Consider the following 21,270-nt stretch of genomic DNA (forward strand, 5'->3'; position numbering starts at 1 on the left):
TCCCCCCTTCATCATCCCCTTGTCATCATCCCACACATCCCCTTATCCCACACATCCCCCCTTCATCATCCCCACACCCCCCCCCCCCCTTCATCATCCTCTTCTCATCATTCGCCCTCAGTGGTCTTCAACCTGCGGACCTCCAGAGGTTTCAAAACTACAACTCCCAGCAAGCCCGGGCAGCCATCGGCTGTCCGGGCTTGCTGGGAGTTGTAGTTTTGAAACCTCCGGAGGTCCGCAGGTTGAAGACCACTGCGGCCTTCAACATGCGGACCTCCAGAGGTTTCAAAACTACAACTCCCAGCAAGCCCGGGCAGCCATCGGCTGTCCGGGCTTGCTGGGAGTTGTAGTTTTGAAACCTCCGGAGGTCCGCAGGTTGAAGACCACTGCGGCCTTCAACATGCGGACCTCCAGAGGTTTCAAAACTACAACTCCCAGCAAGCCCGGGCAGCCATCGGCTGTCCGGGCTTGCTGGGAGTTGTAGTTTTGAAACCTCCGGAGGTCCGCAGGTTGAAGACCACTGCGGCCTTCAACATCATCCAGCCCCCTCTCACCCCCTTTAGTTCTGAGTACTCACCTCCGCTCGGCGCTGGTCCGGTCCTGTAGGGCTGTCCGGTAAGGAGGTGGTCCGGTGAGGAGGTGGTCCGGGCTGCTATCTTCACCGGGGGCGCCTCTTCTCCGCGCTTCCGGCCCGGAATAGAGCCGTTGCCTTGACAACGACGCATCTGCGTCGTTGTCAAGGCAACGTGACTATTCTGAGGCCGGGCCCGAAGCGCTTAGAAGAGGCCTCCCCGGTGAAGATAGCAGCCCGGACCACCTCCTCACCGGACCACCTCCTTACCGGACAGCCCTGCAGGACCGGACCAGCGCCGAGCGGAGGTGAGTACTCAGAACTAAAGGGGGTGAGAGGGGGCTGGATGATGTTGAAGGCCGCAGTGGTCTTCAACCTGCGGACCTCCGGAGGTTTCAAAACTACAACTCCCAGCAAGCCCGGACAGCCGATGGCTGCCCTGGCTTGCTGGGAGTTGTAGTTTTGAAACCTCTGGAAGTCCGCAGGTTGAAGACCACTGCGGGTGGGGGAGTTCACTCGAGTATAAGCCGAGGGGGGTGTTTTCAGCACGAAAAATCGTGCTGAAAAACTCGGCTTATACTCGAGTATATACGGTAGTACTATTCAAGGTTTTCAATTAAATGGATGCCATGGATACGTTTCGGTCATGTTGCGATCTTAAACCTTGCAGGTGTTCAGAGATCCTAATGAAATTAAAATGTTTACTCTTTGAATTGTGAACCCTAAATATATGAGATCACAATCAATACATAGAATACTACAGATAACATTGCATGAATTGCAATTAATAGAGCTTGCCATAGAACATTTTGGGGAGTTAGAATATTCTTTGCACTGTTCAGATTTCTAATATGTCAATATGCTGGACATGCCACACAAAAAAACTGATATTTCAGTCAATTTCTCTGTTCATTGATTTTCTTATTAGCATAAACACTATGGGGGAGATTTATCAAAACCTATCCAGAGGAAAAGTTTTCCAGTTGCCCATGGCAACCCAATCAGATTGCTTCTTTCATTTTTAACACGGCCTCTGCAAAATGAATGAACCAATCTGACTGGTTGCTATAGGCTGGAGGGTATCTGGGAGGAAGTTGTGAGTCAACCGAATGCTGCCGTAATTGCCCACTGGCTCCTGTTTTGCTTATCAAGCACAGGTAGGATTAGCGTAGGTCCTGCGCCATTTTGAGAATCCTTGGCATTGGTGTGCGGGCTCTGGTGTGTCCTTCATATAAGGATACACTGGCGAATGTCTCAATTTTAACATCAGTGTTGAGTTATAGCCAATGTCATTGTATACATCTACCACAATAGTGCACCCACATTCCTGTATTGTATTCTTATTGTTACACATCCACACGGTTTATCTGGTGTAGGATTCTATTGTGGCACTTGTAGTCCGCTGCAGGCATCCTCCATTGTATGCATTTTTATGCTGAGGATCGCCCCTAGCAATGGACTACAAGGGCAGGATCTGCTCCCCCAGTATAAATGCACAACCGCATTTGGGGTTGAGCACCTCCAGCCATTTGAGACCACGTTTTTTGTTGTTTGCTATAGGCAACTGGGCAACTTTTCCTCTGCACTGGTTTTGATAAATCTCCGCCTATGTGACAAAAAGTTGCCCAGAGTAGGGGCATAATGTAAGACTATATGATATCTATCTTCCAGTTTGGTAGACACTCTATCATCCTCATATAAAACTGGCAAACATTTTATTATTATTTTTTATTAGTGGAATGTATACTTATACAGTTTTATCAATGTAACACACGGGTGTGTACCCGCTGTGTCACCTACCGATTTGACTTTCTGCTGCAGGGGAGATACCAAGTCGCTACCCCAAAAGTGTTCCATGTTAGGTGGCAGCTGGCCAATAGCAGTTGGTAGTAGGACAGCACTGCACAGTACAAAGTGGCAGAGCTGCAATTGTGTTATAGCAGTGCTGAGTCTGTAAAACACCAGAGCTGAGAAGCTCAGATGCAGCTGGGTGGAGCAGACTTAATAAGAGTACAAGCGTGGTCGACAGTCCGAATCATACACTGGAGAATCAGCATGGTACCAAAGGATCAGACAGAAGCATCACAGAAAAAGCAGACAGACACCTTCACTATGTGGATACACAATATTGCTTGGGCAGCAGAGAAAGAGTGGAGCAGAGTTATATAGGCTCTGACTGGCAGAGATTAGTGAGTAAGGGCATCAGGAGTGTGTGCACTGGCTCTATGCGAAAAGACATGTGCACGCTTGCAGCCCTTATGGGATACACCAGAAACTGTTGCAGCATATGAATGCGCAGGGGAGAAGTACATCTAGGGCCTACAGCCAGGTAGGAGGGCTGCAGGCACAGTACTGTACTGGTAAACAGCGGTTCAGATTCCAACCGCTGGCATTACAATCAACACAAAAACTGAGTTATAACTGTGAAAATGTTGGAATTAAAACAGTAAAAGACATCTTCTGGGCTTCAAGGTCAAAATTTACTGCTGCCTTGATAATGGTATTAATATCACTAAAATAAGGACATCCATAGCAGTATATGAATTAAATAAATAGGACATACATTTAGAAGTTGTACGTTTTCGTGCTGAGATTCACTGACATTGCAATTATTTCTCAGCTGTTGAATAGAGGTATAGAATGATGGCATGATCTGGTTCACCAATTTAAAAAGTCTAAGAAATGGTAATCCTTCAGCACTCAGGAGAGGAAAAACCCCCAGTGGAGGAAACCTCTAGGGAACCATGGCAGAAGGCTTGCCCTTCCCTTGGGCTCAGAAGTCCAAGGCTTACATGAGAGCCGACATAGTTTAGCAAAATACTTTTCACTTACAGAGATTGATATCTATAAGCGGAACAACTTCAGTCTATATATAGACAATTATAAGGACACAGTAACTGAGAATGTTATTATTCACTTTCCTTAAAGGAAATCTGTCACCAGTGTCACCTGCACTAACCTATCGGTATTGTCAGGTAGTGCAGGTGACTCTGATGACAAAGATATTTACCTTGTGCCGGTCCGTGCAGTCGTTCTTCGTCAATCTGCAGTTTCTTCAGCTCCGGGCATGGCTTGGACCATGGGCGGAGCTTAGTAACATCTGCTGGGTCCCGCTGCTGGAGAACAGCAGTAGTGATGTCACTAAGCTCCGCCCGTGCTCCTAGCCAGGCCCGGAGCTGGAGAAACTGGAGAAGATTACCGAAGAATGCCTGCACGGACCGGGACAAGGTAAGTACCATTGTCATCAGTGTCACCTGCACTACCTGACAGTACCGACAGGTTAGTACAGGTGACACTGGTGACAGATTTCCTTTAAAGGGAATCTGTTTTATGTATTTGCTGCAGACACCATTGGATAGATGTTAGGGTATGAAAGCAAATAATATATTTCCTGGAGCAGATAGTGTTTGCCAAACTTTTAAAAGATACATTTTGCAAACAGTAAAGATAGTTCATTAGATAGTTTTGAAAAATAGCAACAGAAAGCCGTCAAATGGGAATAAATGGTAGGGGAGGAAAAAGTACCCGTAACACTTGGCTTCTATTCTTCTCTCTCTGCCTCTTGGGGTGCCCACTTTCTAACAGGGTAGCTCCAACCACACGGACTGCCCCTAACCCCTCATTATTGGAGGGTGACAAAACAATAAATATAAAGAGGTGGTAGGGGTATTGGCCAAGGCATATACAGATAATTTCCAGAATTCTGGAACTGGAACTGCCACTGCAACTGGCACTGATGACTTTTATCTATTCCATCCTGTTTACCAATGTGGCATCAATATATATATATTCTGTTCTAACTCTGTCTATACTATATATTTTTGTATTGCACAATTTACCATGGTGTTTGTTCATTGCTCTGATTCTGGCTATTTTCTGTATTAGCCTAGGCTAATACACCCCTCTTATTTATCTGTGATAATGAGAGGTGAGGGATGGCCCATGTGGTTGAGGCCACTGGGGCCACATTGTTCAGTAGATGGACACTCTAAAAGGCAGGGAGAAAGGGATTGGAGACCATGGGAACTTTACTGTACCCTACCTCTCTATTCTCAAGTGTTTGGGAAGTATGCCAATGTTTTTAGCCAGGATTAAAACATACATATATATGTTTTCCTCAGTTGTGAAACCAACTTATAGTATTTATAAGAACTCTGCATTTCTACTATGATATCTGACCCAACCAAATAGCTTTTTATTTCTCAGACAAGTGCAACAGCCTGTTTGCTTACTCTTAAAGGGGTACTCCGCTGCTCAGCGTAGCTCGTGATGTCATAGCTCCGCCTCCTCAAGACATCACACCTGCCCCCCTCATTGCAAGTCTATGGGAGGGGGCGTGACAGCCGTCATGCCCCCTCCTATAGACTTGAATTGAGGGGGCGGGGCGTGACATCATGATGGGGTGGGGCTATGACGTCACGAGCTCCCGGTGCCTCTCCAGCATTCGGAACAGTTTGTTCCAAAAGCTGAGCAACGGAGTACCCCTTTAACGCCCAACCCCTTCTTCAGTGACAAATAGAGACCTGTACATCAGTGAAGGAGGGCCTGGGAGGTGACTGCATGGCTGCCAGACAATTTCATAAGTTTGGCAACCACCATCAGCTTCAGAAAAGGTGTAGTTTACTTATACACCCTAGCAGGATATCAATGGTCTGAGCAGCAAGTGCAGCTCCCATTTTTTTTTTTTTTTGTATTTTTCTTGATCAACACTATAGAGCTTTAGGGTGGGTGGATGGATGGATATTTTTTTAAGCCTTAGCATAGTTACATAGTTTGTTACTTTCGGTCAGTAACAAACTATCTTACTATGTTAAACTGGTCATACACAGTAGGCATGCATTGGCTGAACCTGATTCAGTACTCCTAAGCTGTACACAGAACAAATACATGAATAAGAAATAACACAGAAATAACACACCAGAAATAACACATCTGAATAATATAAATAAATACATGAATGAATAAATAAATAAATAAATAAATAAATACATACATAAGAAAATAAACACATAAATAAGACAAATAATTGCCTCACATGACCAGCTAAATCATTAAAGGAGAACTCCAGAATATAAAAATTGTCCCCCATACTGCCGACAGTACAAAAATAAAGATGTACATACCTTCCTTCGCTCCCCCGGGGCCTCCGGTAACCGTCTCCGGTCTCTGCCGCGATCCTCTTCTTGGTTGCCGGTGGTCGGTGAGTCATACTGCGCTCAGCCAGTGAAGCCCCGACTTGGCCGGCGATAGGCTGAGTGGCAGTGTGAGAACGCTTCAGGACACAAAATTCTTCACTACACCGGCAACTGCTGCTGGGGCCGAAAACGTCACACTGCCGCTCAGCCTATCGCCGGCCAAGTCGGGACTTCACTGTGGCCGGTGATTGGCTGAGCGCAGTATGACTCGATGACCACCAGCAACCAGGAAGAGGATCGCGGCGGAGACCGGAGCCGGTTACCGGAGGCCCCAGGGGAGCGAAGGAATGTATGTACATCTTTATTTTTTTTACTGCCGGCAGTATGGGGGGACAATTTTTATATTCTGGAGTTCTCCTTTAAGAAGTATGGGGGAAGTGCACCACAACAAACTTTGTAAATGGAAATAAGACATAAATATTTGGTTCATTGCAGGTGTCATAATGCCATAAAGATAGTTACATTGGAACCATCAGAGAGCTCACCATCCTGCCCCCATAACAGTGCAAACACATTGGAGAAGATTTATCAAAACCTGTGTAAAGGAAAAGTTGATCAGTTGCCCATAGCAACCAATCAGCTTTTTTTTCAGTTTATAAGAGCCTCTGAAAAATAAAAGAAGGAATCTGATTGGTTGCTATAGGAAAAAGGTGCTGTGTAATAGGGAAAGCTTGTATTAGGTCTCCTTTGTAGATAAGTCCTGGGAAAAAGTCAAAAGAGAAATTGAGAAGTCTATAAGAAGACCATGTCCTCTCAGATCCATAGACATTTGTTGGATCTGACCCTAAAATGCATGTACCATAGATTCAAAATCTAAGCAGAAGATGACCAAAGGTTCATCCACAACAGTGCATGTAAAGTCCCACAACAAAAGCAACTTCTTCCAAAACTCCTGTACAGTTGAAGGAGTTTTCTTACTGTTTTCTTAACTTAGTCAACACTCGCAGGGATGTTATCAAAGCTTAGGTAACTAATCAAACATGAATCCAATTATTATTTTAGGATGCTGAAGTACTACAAAATGTCAAGACATGGTACAGAATCCTTATATGAAGGGATGATTTGGTCATCTTACTTTTGGCCTTAGCTGAAGTGTATGTTACCATTGCTCACTTGATAGCACTGTTTTCTTATTTCACTGGAGTGTTGAGTTCCAGTCAATCAGGGCATCATCTTCACTGAGTTGACAGGTTTTCAATATGGAGGTCTTTCAGGTACTTCACAATTCAAATTGTTTCCAATGTATATGTCTCTGGGATTACTAAGATTATAGATCCTCCTGGGCTATGAAATGTTTAACTCAATGAACATGAGTTTTGTTTTCTTTTTCAATTTATCAACTAAGTATGAAAAAATTTCAATATATGTGTAAATGTTAAACATTACAAAATGATCTTTGTAGTTTTCTGTATACAACAAAAAGAAAAAAAATGTCTTAATTTCAGGTGTACCTATAGGAGTGCAGTGGTAGGGGTCGAGCCCAGTGGCCTGAGCCTGAGGGGGCCAAAATACTTTTCCTCATAGTCTTACCAAAAAGGTTTCAGTGCCTCAATCTTTAAAGATACATTCTTCATAGTCCAACTAAAACTTTAATCTGGCTACCAAAGGCTCCTTCCACGGTCCAAATGAAAGTTATGTCCCATCACATGGTGTAGAAGTCTTGGATTTAAATACTTTTCCACTGGAAAAAAAAGTGACAACGGGTTATTCCATGTATTGAAATAGTATATAACATACTGTAGATGATAATGTGTCACAAAACATAACAGGCATGTTTCGTACAGGCAACTGTCATATTAGTGCAGTTATGGACTACACATAATACTGCAGTGTTCCAGGAATCAGTTCCAACTTTATCTACATACCTGTGTATAAACATTCACATAAACTATAGATACACACAAACTCAAAATTCCTTATGGAATTTAAGATACAACATCATATAACAAGGAAATCGAAAACCCCACTAGAAATGACTTACCATAAATGCTATAAAAAGAAAGAGCACACTTTCTTCAAAGAAGCCTCCGATTACTAAAAGTGTTCCCACGTTAGACACTCCACTGGAAAACATAATTTTTTTTAAATCAACTGCCAGAAAGTTAAACAGATTTGTAAATTACTTCAGTTGATAAAAAAAAAAAAAAAGTTTTCCAGCGGAGTACTCCAGTGGAAAACTATTTATTTTAAATCAACTGGTGCCAGAAAGTTATAAAGATTTGTAAATTACTTCTATGAAAAAAATCTTAATCCTTCCAGTACTTATCAGCTGCTGTATACTATAGAGGAAGATCTTTTATTTTTGAATTTACTTCCCGTCTGACCACAAGTGCTCTCTGCTGACACCTCTGTCCACGTCAGGAACTGTCCAGAGCAGGATAGGTTTGCTATGGGGATTTGCTCCTACTATGGACAGTTCCTGACATGGACAGAGGTGTCAGCAGAGAGCACTGTGGTCAGACAGAAAATAAATTTAAAAAGAAAAGAACTTCCTGTGGAGCATACAGAATGTCATATACACATTGGATAGGTGGGTGTTAACTGGAAGAAGAGACCAGTCTGGTAAGTCAATGTGGCAGGGGCCTGCTATATGGGAAGAGGCTAAAGGGGGAGGTGGAAGTACATGGTAACCAATAATTAGAAATTCTACAAGGGAGTTCCTCATGTTTCAGACATTAAGATAAATAGTTCTGTCAGGTGTAAAAATCCATTTACAGGTGCCAAGAACTTAAACTCCTGCTTACTATTTTTATCTTTATTATAAATGAAAACCATAATGCAGAAGTGAACAGAGTTATGTCCGGTGACTCACAAGTAAAGTCTTCTCTCTTTAGACTACTTTCTTTTTGACAACCTAGGATTTACAGCTGAATCATCTTTGGCCTCTCCCTTCTAGCCTCTGTAGCAACAAATTAAGACTCCTGATCAAACCCCTAAAACAATAGCTGACCAGAGACCAAATCCAGACAAGTGAATCCTAAGCTGAGCCCAGAGTTCTCTAAACAGCTGTATTACTGGTAGAATGGAGCAGAGCATAGGGCATGGGGCAGAGGGCATGGGGAGAACACTGCGGTAATATGAGACTCAGGAGGTCTGGTGCCCAGAACAGCTGGTCCAGATTCTTCCCACAAGTAAGTTGATGAGGGACTGAGGTATGAGGACGGGATATGAGGTCAAGATAGGAGGACAGGATAGGAGGTCAGGATATGAGGACAGGTTATGAGGATGGGTTATGAGGATGGGATATGAGGTCAAGATATGAGGACGGAATATGAAGATGGGATAGGAGGTCGGGATAGGAGGCTGAGATATGAGGATGGGATATCAGGACAGGATATGAGGACAGGATATGAGGTCAAGATAGGAGGTCGGGATAGGAGGTCGGGATAGAAGGTCGAGATATGAGGATGGGATATGAGGTCGGGATATGAGGACAGGAAATGAGGTTGAGATAGGAGGATGGGATAGGAGGTCGGGATATGAGGACAGGATATGAGGTCGAGATTGGAGGTTTGGATATGAGGATGGGATATGAGGTCAAGATATGAGGACAGGATAGGAGGTCAGGATATGAGGTCAAGATATGATGACGGATATGAGGACTGGATACGAGATCGGGATATGAGGATGGGATATGAAAACAATATATGAGGACGGGATATGAAATAAAAAGCTTCCTAGATTTTCCTCCCCATTAAGGATTAGGAAGGAAAAACCGGGCAACGCCGGGTACTCAGCTAGTGTATAGCTAAAAAGTAATTTGGTCACATGTTATCTCCTAACAAATGATTGCAGAAGAAAGTCCCTAGAGTAAATCCTCCTCTCCTGGGGAAGTGGGTAGACCTAAACCTGTTAGTGTTAGTAGAGGCCTGGCTTTTGCCAGAGACATGTGTCTCTAGCTCTTTCCTGAGGATACTAAGTAAAAATAGCCCAAGGTTAACTAATGCTAAGCATACCTTATATAAAGGCCACATGCCACCTGTTTAGTCTTCAAATCAGTCGCTGTTTCTGATTTCTGTTCCACTCCACACTCCATGGATGCATTCTACATTTTAGCTCCAAGAAGAAGAATTATCTTTCAAGAAAAAAGAGGTTACACAAGGGTCTTTCTGCCTTTCACAGATCTTTACTTTGAGCCAAACAGTAAGGTTAGTGATGCCTGTATGCCAAGTCAGGAAGAATTCCCTGGAAGTGCTTCTTTTCCCAGTGCCTTGTCACAGATTACTGTCGAAGAAAGACTAGAGTCTTATTTTACAAGTTTCACCACCGTAAACCAACCTGTGAAGATCCTCATTCCATAGTTTCAGTAATTTGGACTTGAGAACTTCAGTATCACAAAGCATATATGATTTAATTTACATCTGCAATAGACAATGCACATACAAATGCTAAAGTACCTAAAAAATCCTAAATTCAGCTCAGCTGCTAAAAAGCACTTACTACGAAGAAAAGTAAACCATCTATATTACTCATCAAACTGGCCACTGAAAGTTGGTTGACAGGTGCCACACCCCTTTGTCCCATAACCCCACATGTCAGCCCCCCCCCCCATCTGGGAATGGTGACAGATGACCCAACCCTCTACCCCATGTAATCCCACATGCCCACCCAGTTTTTACCATGATTAGCCTCATACACTTAAATCATGCTCGGAGCTGTGATTCACACTTAACCTCTTGGGTCCTAGGACTCTGCAGTCTTGCCATAAAGTTACCCCCTGTATATTAGAGAAGATATGTGTACAGAATGGACTGCTTGTATACTTATATAGCACCTAACACTATCAAAGACTTGTTCTTCACTCTCATTATACAGGGGCATCTTTGGAAACATATTCACATCATGTAGAACTATATGGTGGAAGTTTATGGAGCCTATATATAGTCACAGGTTCCCTTTATGTGCTGCCTGTAAGTGTTATGGACACATGATATGCGTTAGGTGTATAATTTGAAGCACTGTGGGTAAGCAAAACAATGGAGAACACATACTGTTTTAAGGATATTTATTACATAAAAGGTGTGTCTACTCTTACCCTTAGGAGCTTTCAGGTGAATGAGAAACATGTTCCAATGGTCCAACCGTGTCCCGACTCCTGTCCAATGAGAACTGTGTCCTGCTCACATTCCCAGCCAGCAGCTGCTTCTCTCTGTATGAATAATATGAGACTGAGTCATTCCCTAAACAACACTGTTTTAGGGACTAGTACCTCAGGAATCGCCCTAAACTAGAGACTCCCCAATTATATACTAAAACTTAACTTTTAATGTTCCCGTTATTAAAATATATGTTACAGAGCTGAATGTGGATCCTCTAACCTGTGTGGCTGATGACTCGGACCGTATCAGGGAGCGGAGTCTAAGGTGCCGCTGGTCTTCACCAGAAGACACCCAGGTCGCTACCCCTGACACGACTCGACCACACAGGTAGCTGGGCAAGGTGAGGTACCGAAGGATAAGGCAGTAGCGTAGTCAAACGTAGCAGAAGGTCAAGGCAGGCGGCAAAGGTGCAAAGTCAAATAACGTAGCAGGAAGGTCTGGATACACGGGTAAGGCAAACAGGCAATATGCAATGCTTGATCTCAGGCTAGGGGCACTGAAGATCCAGCAGAGAAGAGGGGGAGGTGAAGGAAATTATAGAGTGGAGACAGGTGCATGACATGATTATGGGTGTACTGACCTTTAAATTTTAGAGCTCCGGTGTGCGCAGCCCTAAGGGATGGGGACGCGCGCACCGGAGCTGAGACACAGCGGAGGCAGCAGGGGAGCATTGTGAGGGACGGTCTGGGATTCGCACGCGGGTGCGTCCCGCAATGCGAATCCCAGCCCCGCCAGCATCCGGGGACATAGGAACAATGCACTCGCGGCCGTTGCATGTGGCCGGAACACGGAGCGTGACAATATAATGTCCCAGTGCTCAAACTATTATATACCCATGTGACAAAAGTGTTTTTTTTAATTACGTACACCATACATGTAGTTCTTTGTTTTATATCGGTCTCAATCTGAGACTCATTTTGTCAGCTTTATAGAGTGCAAGCTATATAATTGAGCAGTTGCTTCTATCCATTGTTTGGACAAGCTGTACTCACATTAATGAGTAACCACATATCCACAGGTATGGTGCCGATCTAAAAACAGTACACCTCCTTCCCTAACGTTTCGCCAGCTCCCTGGCTTTGTCATAGGTGTGAGGTCGGCATGGTATTGTGTTCCTCGGCTATTTATAACCTCTCTAATGATGTTTCTATGTCGTCACTTCCTGTGTGCTGTTTGTCCAATAAGTGTCCGTCGCTTCATTGTAGTGTGCCTGAAGTAGCAATCACATGACTATCTTTAGCATGACAATCACATGACTATGTCATGTAACTGAAGCACTTCTCGCACTGGCCCCACGAATGTATGTTAACTTAGACTGTATCTCACGGCCGCAACCAAACTGCGCATGTTTTGGGACTTAGTCTACTGCTCCTATTAGCGCTTGCCTGCGCACGTCTTGTAACTTGATATCTCTCATTGCACTTCATTTATTGGGTTACAATAGCTTATATTCTATCTCGCTTTATGGGCTCGACTGTTTTTTTATATGAAGTGGCAGCATCTTGCTTTTAGGTAATGGATTTAGGGTATGGTCGCATTAATTCTGGATTTAGATATTATAGATTATATAAATACTAACTGTCATATGCTATTAAGTGGAGATAATAATTACCCTATAGTTCAATAGCAATCTGAGACTAGATGTCCTATGGTCACCAAAACTATACACACCAACAAAAATACCATAATGAACCAAAAAATGTGCAAATAAGCGCCCCCTGACGAAGCTTTACTGTGAAAATGTGTTTGGGGTAGGAGGTAAGAGGTATTGTCCTTTAGGGTGCATGATTTCCAGCAACTCTGCTTTTCCTTTTGAACTTGTTTGGTGCTGCTTTTGGCCTGTGATTTTGCTATCTGCATCATTTATCATTTACACGTGGCAACACCATTTCAATATTATACTATTGAGGGATTAACTATTATATGTCTGGCTCACATTTGTGTTCCGTACCCCAGGATTAGTTCCAGGACTTCAAGTGCCTACATACATTTTTTTGCATGCCCCCCTATTCTGTATTTCTCACGACTGTTTAATACACATTTGTACCTCCTTCCTCCTATCTGTCTGAGTATTCTGTTTTACCCTTATTATAAGTCTTTTACATGTTTTTAATATATTTGTATTTCAATAAAACTTATACTTGTACTGTAATATATGATGGTAATAAATACTAAGTGTGCATAGATGTAATTACTACTGAAAATATATATATTCTCTACCAATGTGCAGTCTTTTTAGTTGGTATATTATTCATCAAGGGGCTCATGTGTCATATATGTAATTTTCTATTTCATTGTACCCCAATTGCATATGCGATAATATTTTTATATTTTATAGTGCCAACAACTGGATTGCAACACACCATCCATTTCCACATCCTCTGGACTAAGCCATCCACTGTTTCTACCTGGTAAGTATATTTATTTGATTATTCTGTGGCTCTCTTAATAGATTGTGTATATATAACTTAGTATGCCGAGTCATTTATACCTATCCTGTTGTCTTCTAGAGGTATATTTATGCATTGTCGGCATGGATTTTCTAGTTTCATTTATTCTAAGAATGCGGAATATGAAAATCCCGTTGGGTTACGACTAGCCAGTCGATATATTCAACGGGCCTCCTCCTTCAGTAATGGCTATGGTTTATCCTCTGGATTACTAATACCTCAAATGACAGGTGGACAGACACCGTTGATGTCTCACTTAACTGGGGGAAAGATACCATTTCAAAGGGTACCAAATGTTCACCAAAAAGGGGGATCAAATTTGATGCCATCAATGCAAACATCCTGCAACCGACAGGTGCCTTAGGTGCCCCACAATCACATATTTTTTAGGGGGAGCCCAAATGAACACAGGCCAAATGATGACAGGCAACAAAGGAGGACACGTCAATTTAGGGACAGGAATGTAGCCTTAGAGCATGAAAATGATTCACAAAGTACAATACATATGGAGCCAGTGCAATCACAAATTAACTGGAATAGACAATATGCAAATTTTTTACTTTTCCTCCTACATCCTTGATGCAGCAGAAGTATCTCTACTAAGAAGACACCCTTCATTTACCCCTACACCCAAGTTTAGTGAGTTTGATTGGGTGAAAGATATAAACTTATTTGCAAGAAAACTGGCTCTACATAAATGGCACATCCATAACAACAAAAATGAAAGAGTCAAATATAAGCAAGAACGTGACGCCATCAATGTGTTGGAATCCATGTTAGACGAAAATGAAGGAATCGAGTCAGAGATAGCTATACCTCTCACAGATTTAAGACCAACATCAAAAATGACTCCCCCTTCACACAGTTTTCGCAGATAGATACATTTGTAAACATTGTGACAGAGGAGATAAAAAAAATACATCCTCGTAGTTCTAAGATACATGGAGATCTCACCTCAGAAGAAAAATGTGCTCTAGAGAAATTACAAAGCAATGCTGCTTTAGGGTACTTAAACTTTTACACATACAGGATCCTGCGCAGTTTTGATGCGCAGGATTTGTAACTGCAGATTAGAAACTGTGCTCATTCCAGACTGGGGTGCAATGCTCTGCACATATCCCCACCTGTATAGGAATTTACATACACACACTGCTATACACAATGGGGGTATGTGCAGACTGCACAGCATTGCACCCTACGGTATTCTAGAGACTAGGGTGCACATACCCTTTGAGAGCTATTACAAAAAGTGTAAAAAAATAATAATAAATAAACCCTTCTCATTAATCCCTTCCCCTAATAAAAAATTGAATCCCCCCCCACCTTTCCAGTTTTTTTAAAATAAAATATTGTAAATAATAAATGTACACACAAATGTACTATAGACAAGGGTGCAACGCTCTGCTCATGCCCCCACCTGTATAGGAATGTACATACGCACACACACTGTTATACACTTGGGGGGGTATGTGCAGACTGCAGAGCATTGCACCCTAGGGTCTTCTACAGACACTAGGGTGCAATGCTCTGCAGTCTGCTCATACCACCCCCCCTCCCCCATGTGTGAAACAGTGTGTATATGAACATTCCTATACAGGTGGGGGCATGTGCAGTGCATTGCACCCTAGTCTGTACCGCAGTCAAGGGTGCAATGCTCTGCACATACCCCCACCTGTATAGGAATGTACATACGCACACACACTGTTATACACATGGGCAGTGCAGACCGCATAGCATTGCACCCTATGGTATTCTACAGACTAGGGTGCAATGCTCTGCAGTCTGCAAATATCCTATGGAAGCTATAACAAAAAGTAAAAAGGGTAATATAAAAAAATAACCCCTTCCCATTAACCTCTTACCTAATTAAAAAATGTAATCCCCCCCTTTGTCTTTTCCTTTTTTTTATATAAAATTATGCAAAAAAAATTATTATAAAAAGTATGTGGTATCACCATTTACGTAAATGTCTGAACTATTAAAAAATAATGCTAAATAAACTGCACTGTCGATGACGTGCACGTTAAAAAAATACTAAATTCCAAAATAGCGCATTTTTGTCACTTTATATGTCATAAAAAATTATAAAAAGCGATCAAAAAGTCCCATTAAAACAAAAAATTGTACCAATAAGAACTATAGACCATGGTGCAAACAAATGAGCCCTCATACATCCCGTAGGCCAGGTATGTACAGATCCCAGTTTGCAACTAGATCCAGATCTTCCTCAATTTCCTCAACTAGATTATCTGTTGTTGAATCCAACACATCTAGAGAAAATGATAATGCTCGCCAACCAACCCATAACCGTTAGGAACAGAGAAAACAAAAGAGACAAATCTCCCCACCCAATAGGGATGGGAAAAAAACAAGGAATAATAATGAGGTAATCAATCTATCAAAGCATGTGCTTTCTGATGAGCAACTTGACATACGGCAGAGAGGATTCAATTTAGTGCAAACTTATCGTTTAGATTACTTTGCAGCTCTAAAAAGATTTACATATTTTTTCACGTAAGCTGCTATTGAGGAAGCTGCATGGCAAGAGGGAACCACACATGATTAGTGCGGATGAGGCTATTAGGATTCTGGAAGAATTACTAGCTGAACAGGACACAGAGTTACAAGGTAAGCAATCATACCAGCCCCGGTCCAGATCAAAAACGTTTCCCCCCTTTTCATGTTCGGCCATTGAGATCTTCACAAAAAAAGTAGGAGAAGAACTAAAGCAAATCTCAACAAAGATAAAAGGAGATGATTTAACTAGAAAACAACGTTTAGCTTTAAAAGAATTGCAAGCCTATGAATACTTAGTATATAAACCGGCAGATAAGGGGGAAACGGGGTGATCTGGCCCGTAACACTATATGAAAAATAAATTTTCCGTCAACTTAAAGATAGGAATACTTATGAGAAATTACAATACATTCCATTGAGTTCCTTTAAGTCCCAATTAGAGGATATTTTAGAAAGAGCTTTACAACAGGGAATTATTAACAAGAGTATTAGAGAAGAATTACTGTCTAATTGTCCTCAAGTTCCGACTTTTTATATAATTCCCAAAATCCATTATGTGATTATGTGATCCAGTTTTTAAATTTATAGACTACTATCTGCAACCACTCGTTGAGTGTTAACTGTCTTTTGTTAAAGATACTACAAGCGTCCTGGGGAGAATCAACAGGATTTTATGGAACAGGACATGCACATGGTGACAGTGGACGTAGAATCCCTGTATATATGCATCCATCATTAAGAAGGGCTGAAAGCAACACAATTCTTTTTGGAGTACAGCCAGTGGGACACTGACTCCTGCCGCTTAATTTTGAGTTTGTTGGAATATATTTTGACCCATAATTTTTTTTACTTTTAAAAATCTATTTTATTTGCAAAAGAAGGGTATTGCCATGGGGGTGGCCTCCGCCCCTTCATACGTGAACCTCTTTCTCAGATTCTGGGAGAAGGATTTGTTTCACTCCGACCATGTGCAGTACTGGATTAGATACATCGATGATGTGTTGTTTTTTTGGTAGGGGTCGGTATCCCAACTGGAATCATTCATGTAGAGTCTCAGTGATAAAGTGGCTACGGCACGCTCTGTAAGCTCTGCACATACAGCTTCTACTATAAAAGCGGTACCGATTGGCCAATTTTTACGTTTTAGGAGAATATGCTCCACTGAGGAAGATTTTAAACAGCAAAGTCAACTCTTAACGGAAAGATTTTTACACCGTGGATATAGCAAACACAGTGTCAAGCATGCTTATCAGAGAGCACAACATACCCGAAGGGAGGACTTACTAAAAGGTAAGAACAAGAAAAATTCAAAGAAACTGTTAGATTCCTTTCCCTGTTTAATTGTTAATGGGAAACTATGCAAAGCTGCCTGCAAAGGAATTGGGGTACCTTAGAAACTAACCCACAACTTGCTGCAGCTATATCACAAAATGTACAAATGACAGCTAGAAGAAATAAAAATCTAAAGGATACCCTTGTCAGGAGCCATTATGTAGCAAAAGTGGTGAACCCCTTTGGTTCCAAGGGCCCCAGAGTGGGCTTGTTTCCCCTGCGGAGATTGCCGGGCATGCTGCAATATTGAGAGAACCACAGATTTTTCATCAGCTGATGGGCAGCGCAACTTCTCTATCCGCCAGTATGTCTTGTGCCGTAGTTCCTACATAATTTATTATGCTACTTGTCAAAAGATCTATATAGGACTAACCTCCAGAGAATTGCGCAATAGAATAAGGGAGCATGTGCAGGACATACTGGCAGCTAGGGAAGTTGAGGATATTGCAAATTTGAAGACAGTACAGAAGCACTTTAAACTGTTCCACCAATGTGATCCGAGACAGTTAAAGATTAGAGGAATAGAAAATCTCAATTTAGGGATTAGAGGTGGTAATCTTAAAAAGATATTAGCCCAGAAAGAAACTAGGTGGATTGTGACTCTGGGCACAATGGCACCTCTTGGTCTAAACGAACAATTGAGCTTCACACCATTTTTATGATATCTTTTGCATTATACCCATCTTTTGATATGGTTTTAACGTTATCTTTTTTCTCCTACTTTTTAGTGTTGTGATATTTCTATGACTTTGACGTACATTAAACTTTCGTTCCATATGATGCTGATGAAGACGAGCAATGAAAAGAATCCATCTACCAGAACATGATGTGCTGCTAATTATATTTGCCTCTCTTTTCTTCTTTTCTTCACACTGTTTATAATTCTATCCCTGGTCACATTTTATTATTTATAAAATTGTGGTGTGTTTAATTCATATGGGTGGGGGGGTGTGATCACTTTTTTCAATATAAAGGTACTATAATTTTAGTCTATCACGATACCTCTTTTTTCATGGCACGATATAAATTCTTAGGGCACAATTTTTTCATGTTTTTGTGGTAATTATAGGTTATTATTTTTTATAATGTTGATCATGTATTTCTGTGATAAAGAATTGCACTTAGTCACTTGTGATATCTTTTTACCATTACTAATTATATACAATACTATAAATTTTCACTTTAAACATTAATATCGCACTAGATTCACTTAATTATGTCAATCGCATATTGGAATTAATGTTCTGAATTTTTAATACATTTTTAATTATTTTTTGTCATTTTAATATTACCTTTCTTAACAACCTATTATGGTTTAATATTATATGAGAAATATTATTGTAATTTGAGAGGCTGTAATACTACTATTGTAATAACTAGAGATATGGCTTCTAACCATTCAGTATTTTTTTACTGATATGGGTTGCACTGAACATTAGCAGGCACTAGATGGCAGCAAAGGACACTCGAGATTGTAATAGCACACTGCAAGGGTGTTGTGCGCATGCGCCGGGAAGTCCTCACGCTCCTACGGACAAAAATCCTACGGAAGTGGGCGGGATTGGTCAATAAAATCATTGGAAATGGGTGGTAATGGGATTGAAAAATCAGTCCCGCGCCGGGCTCTTCTTTGTACAGTACAGATTGCCAGCAATTAGAAGACAGGTTAGACCTCCAGGGGCTGCGGGCATTGTCTCCCCTACTTTGGGCACTCCAGCAGCTGCAGAACTACAACTCTCATTATGCATCTACAGACTGCTTGGGCATTACAAGAGTTGTAGTTTTGCACTAGCTGTAGGGTCCAAGGTTTCTGACAATTCCTGCCTGCTTCTCCAATATATGTGTTTCACTCCTGCCCGCTACCACATGTGCGTACATTCCTACCCACTCCCACTAACATTTATCCAATAAAAAAAAAAACTTTGGCTGCAAAACTCCTTCCACACTATCCCCCAGTTTTTCCAAGCACCTGAATGTGCAAGGAGCTTTGAAATGCATAAAGTAATAAAGCTATAAGCACATATGCCCTTCAAGAGCATGAAAAAGCTATGTCAGATATTCTCACCTAGCTTTTCTATGCTCCAGAATTGAATTTCTATTTATAGCTATATAACTTTATGACCAGGCAAATTTCACAAAGCATGCAATGATCCCAAGAATGGCCACCATGTGGTTGCTGAACTAAGCTTATGTGCTATTCAGAAGCCTAGAAAAGCTGAGTGAGACCATCAGATCTTGTAAGACCAAGTTCACAATGCAGAATCTACATCCAGACTAAATCCGGTTGGAGATTCTGAGTGCATACAGCACTGAGTGAATAAGTCTGCACTAGGACCACAGAGACATCTCGGTCCCCATAGACAGTTATGTCTGAGGAGCAGAGGTCGGGCAGAACATTGAACTCATTCAATGTTCTTGCGGAAGGTTTACAGGGGATTTATCACGTATAAAGTCTGCCTGTAAAAATCTGCAGTGTGCACTGTGCAGTGCAATCCCATTGCCATCAATGGGTTTTTTCTGCACCAGAATTTCAAAGTGTGCACTGGAAAGTTCGTAGTGTGAACCTGGTATAATGATTACAGAGCAGAATTGCCGTGCAGGGCACTGAAAAAGTTTGGTGAGACAACTGATGCTCCTGAATGACAAATCTGCTTCTAGCTCTTAGTAACAGTCAGACTCTGTAATGATTACATGGTATGACTGGTCTGACTTTCACACACAGCTTTCAATTTCCTCCTGAATGGCACATCATGGTGCAGCAACTGCATGGCTGCAATCACATGGATTATTATATGATTTCAGAAGTTTTTATGTGTATAAAGTAATAGAGCAGTAATAAGCAGATATCTGATTATTGCAGGCAAGCTCCAAGCATCTTCCTCTGCGTAACATGTACAGCATGAAACCAGAGAGGAAAGGGTAACAGAGTAGAGTGCAGTGATTGGCTGACTGCCCAGGCTCCTTCCAAGACTCAGAGCAGATGAGTCATCACTGTGAGGGAGACAGACTGACACGCCCCCTCCAGCCTGCACAATGAAAAAGTTACTCAGAGGCAGATAAATGCTTATATCTCTGGATATATAGGTCCTAGACACATAAAAATTATATGCACATGATCAGGATTAGGTACTGACTAACATATCACTTTTTTTCTTTTTTTTGCACTATGACAGGTACACTTTAAGTTTTAGTATTTTTTGAATAGTTTTATGAATTAATCATTAATTTGATGTGGTATGACTATCGTACGATCAGAAAATGTAAAGTCTAGAAAAATGCTAATTTTTCATTTTTTTCGCAGAATTATTTTTTACAAAAATATAAATATATCAATCAAAATGTACTACTAATGTAAAGAACAATATGTCACGAAAAAACTATCTCAGAATCGCTTTCATAAGTGAAAGCGTTCCAAAATTATTACAAAATAAGTGGACACATGTCAGATTTTGAAAATTTGCCTTTGTCATTAAGGTCAAAATACACTATTGAGTAAAGGGGTTAAAAGACTTACTTTCTGTATATCTTATGAGCACACAGTTTGTCACTTACCTTTTTCAAATGGTGTTTACTAGATGTTTTCCCTTGTTAGTAAAATTTCATGATTTCATCACTGCATTAGATGAAAAATACTGGCAAAATAAAAACATAAAAATGAATGTACATGATCTGTTTATTTTTTTATACACTTGTGGCCAGTAGGGGGCAGACAGATGCATAAAGGAGCACAATGTAGAAGCATATTGAAACTTGGTATCATGATCTAGGACTGCCAATTTTAAGTTTATAACTGGTAATCCCGGCCCTTTAGCCAACTCACTGAATATTTATAGTGCAGTATAAGGCAAGTTGATTAAACTGTCTGACAGCGGAATGTAATATTTCTGGTTGTAAGCAACGCTGGGTGCACAGTAGCCCCAGTCACAGTAAAACAATATAGTACAAAAAAAAAAAATATATATATATATATATATATATATATATATATATATATAAAAATGAAGCAATAAGGTCCAAAATATCAAGGACCTTTCTACATGTCCTCACTTTTGACTTTCAGAAATTAGCAACATTTTATACTTAACCCCTTAACGACGCAGGACGTA

The 21,270-nt window shown here is 41.3% G+C and overlaps 1 protein-coding gene across 6 annotated transcripts in view; it reads left to right on the forward strand.

Annotated features, from left to right (window-relative positions):
* Positions 1-771: 771 nt before the first annotated feature.
* The window catches only part of LOC130313964 (SLAM family member 9-like), a 264,917-nt gene continuing 244,418 nt past the window's right edge, over positions 772-21,270 (forward strand). For 5 of the 6 annotated variants that reach the window (XR_008861756.1, XM_056552695.1, XM_056552694.1 and 2 more), the window contains exon 1: positions 772-879. The gene's annotated coding sequence lies outside the window, so the exon portion shown is untranslated. The remainder of the gene's footprint in view (positions 880-21,270) is intronic. The other variant, XM_056552693.1, reaches the window with a different exon arrangement.

The sequence above is a fragment of the Hyla sarda genome, unplaced genomic scaffold (genome assembly GCF_029499605.1).
Source record: "Hyla sarda isolate aHylSar1 unplaced genomic scaffold, aHylSar1.hap1 scaffold_18, whole genome shotgun sequence".
Taxonomy (NCBI): domain Eukaryota; kingdom Metazoa; phylum Chordata; class Amphibia; order Anura; family Hylidae; genus Hyla; species Hyla sarda.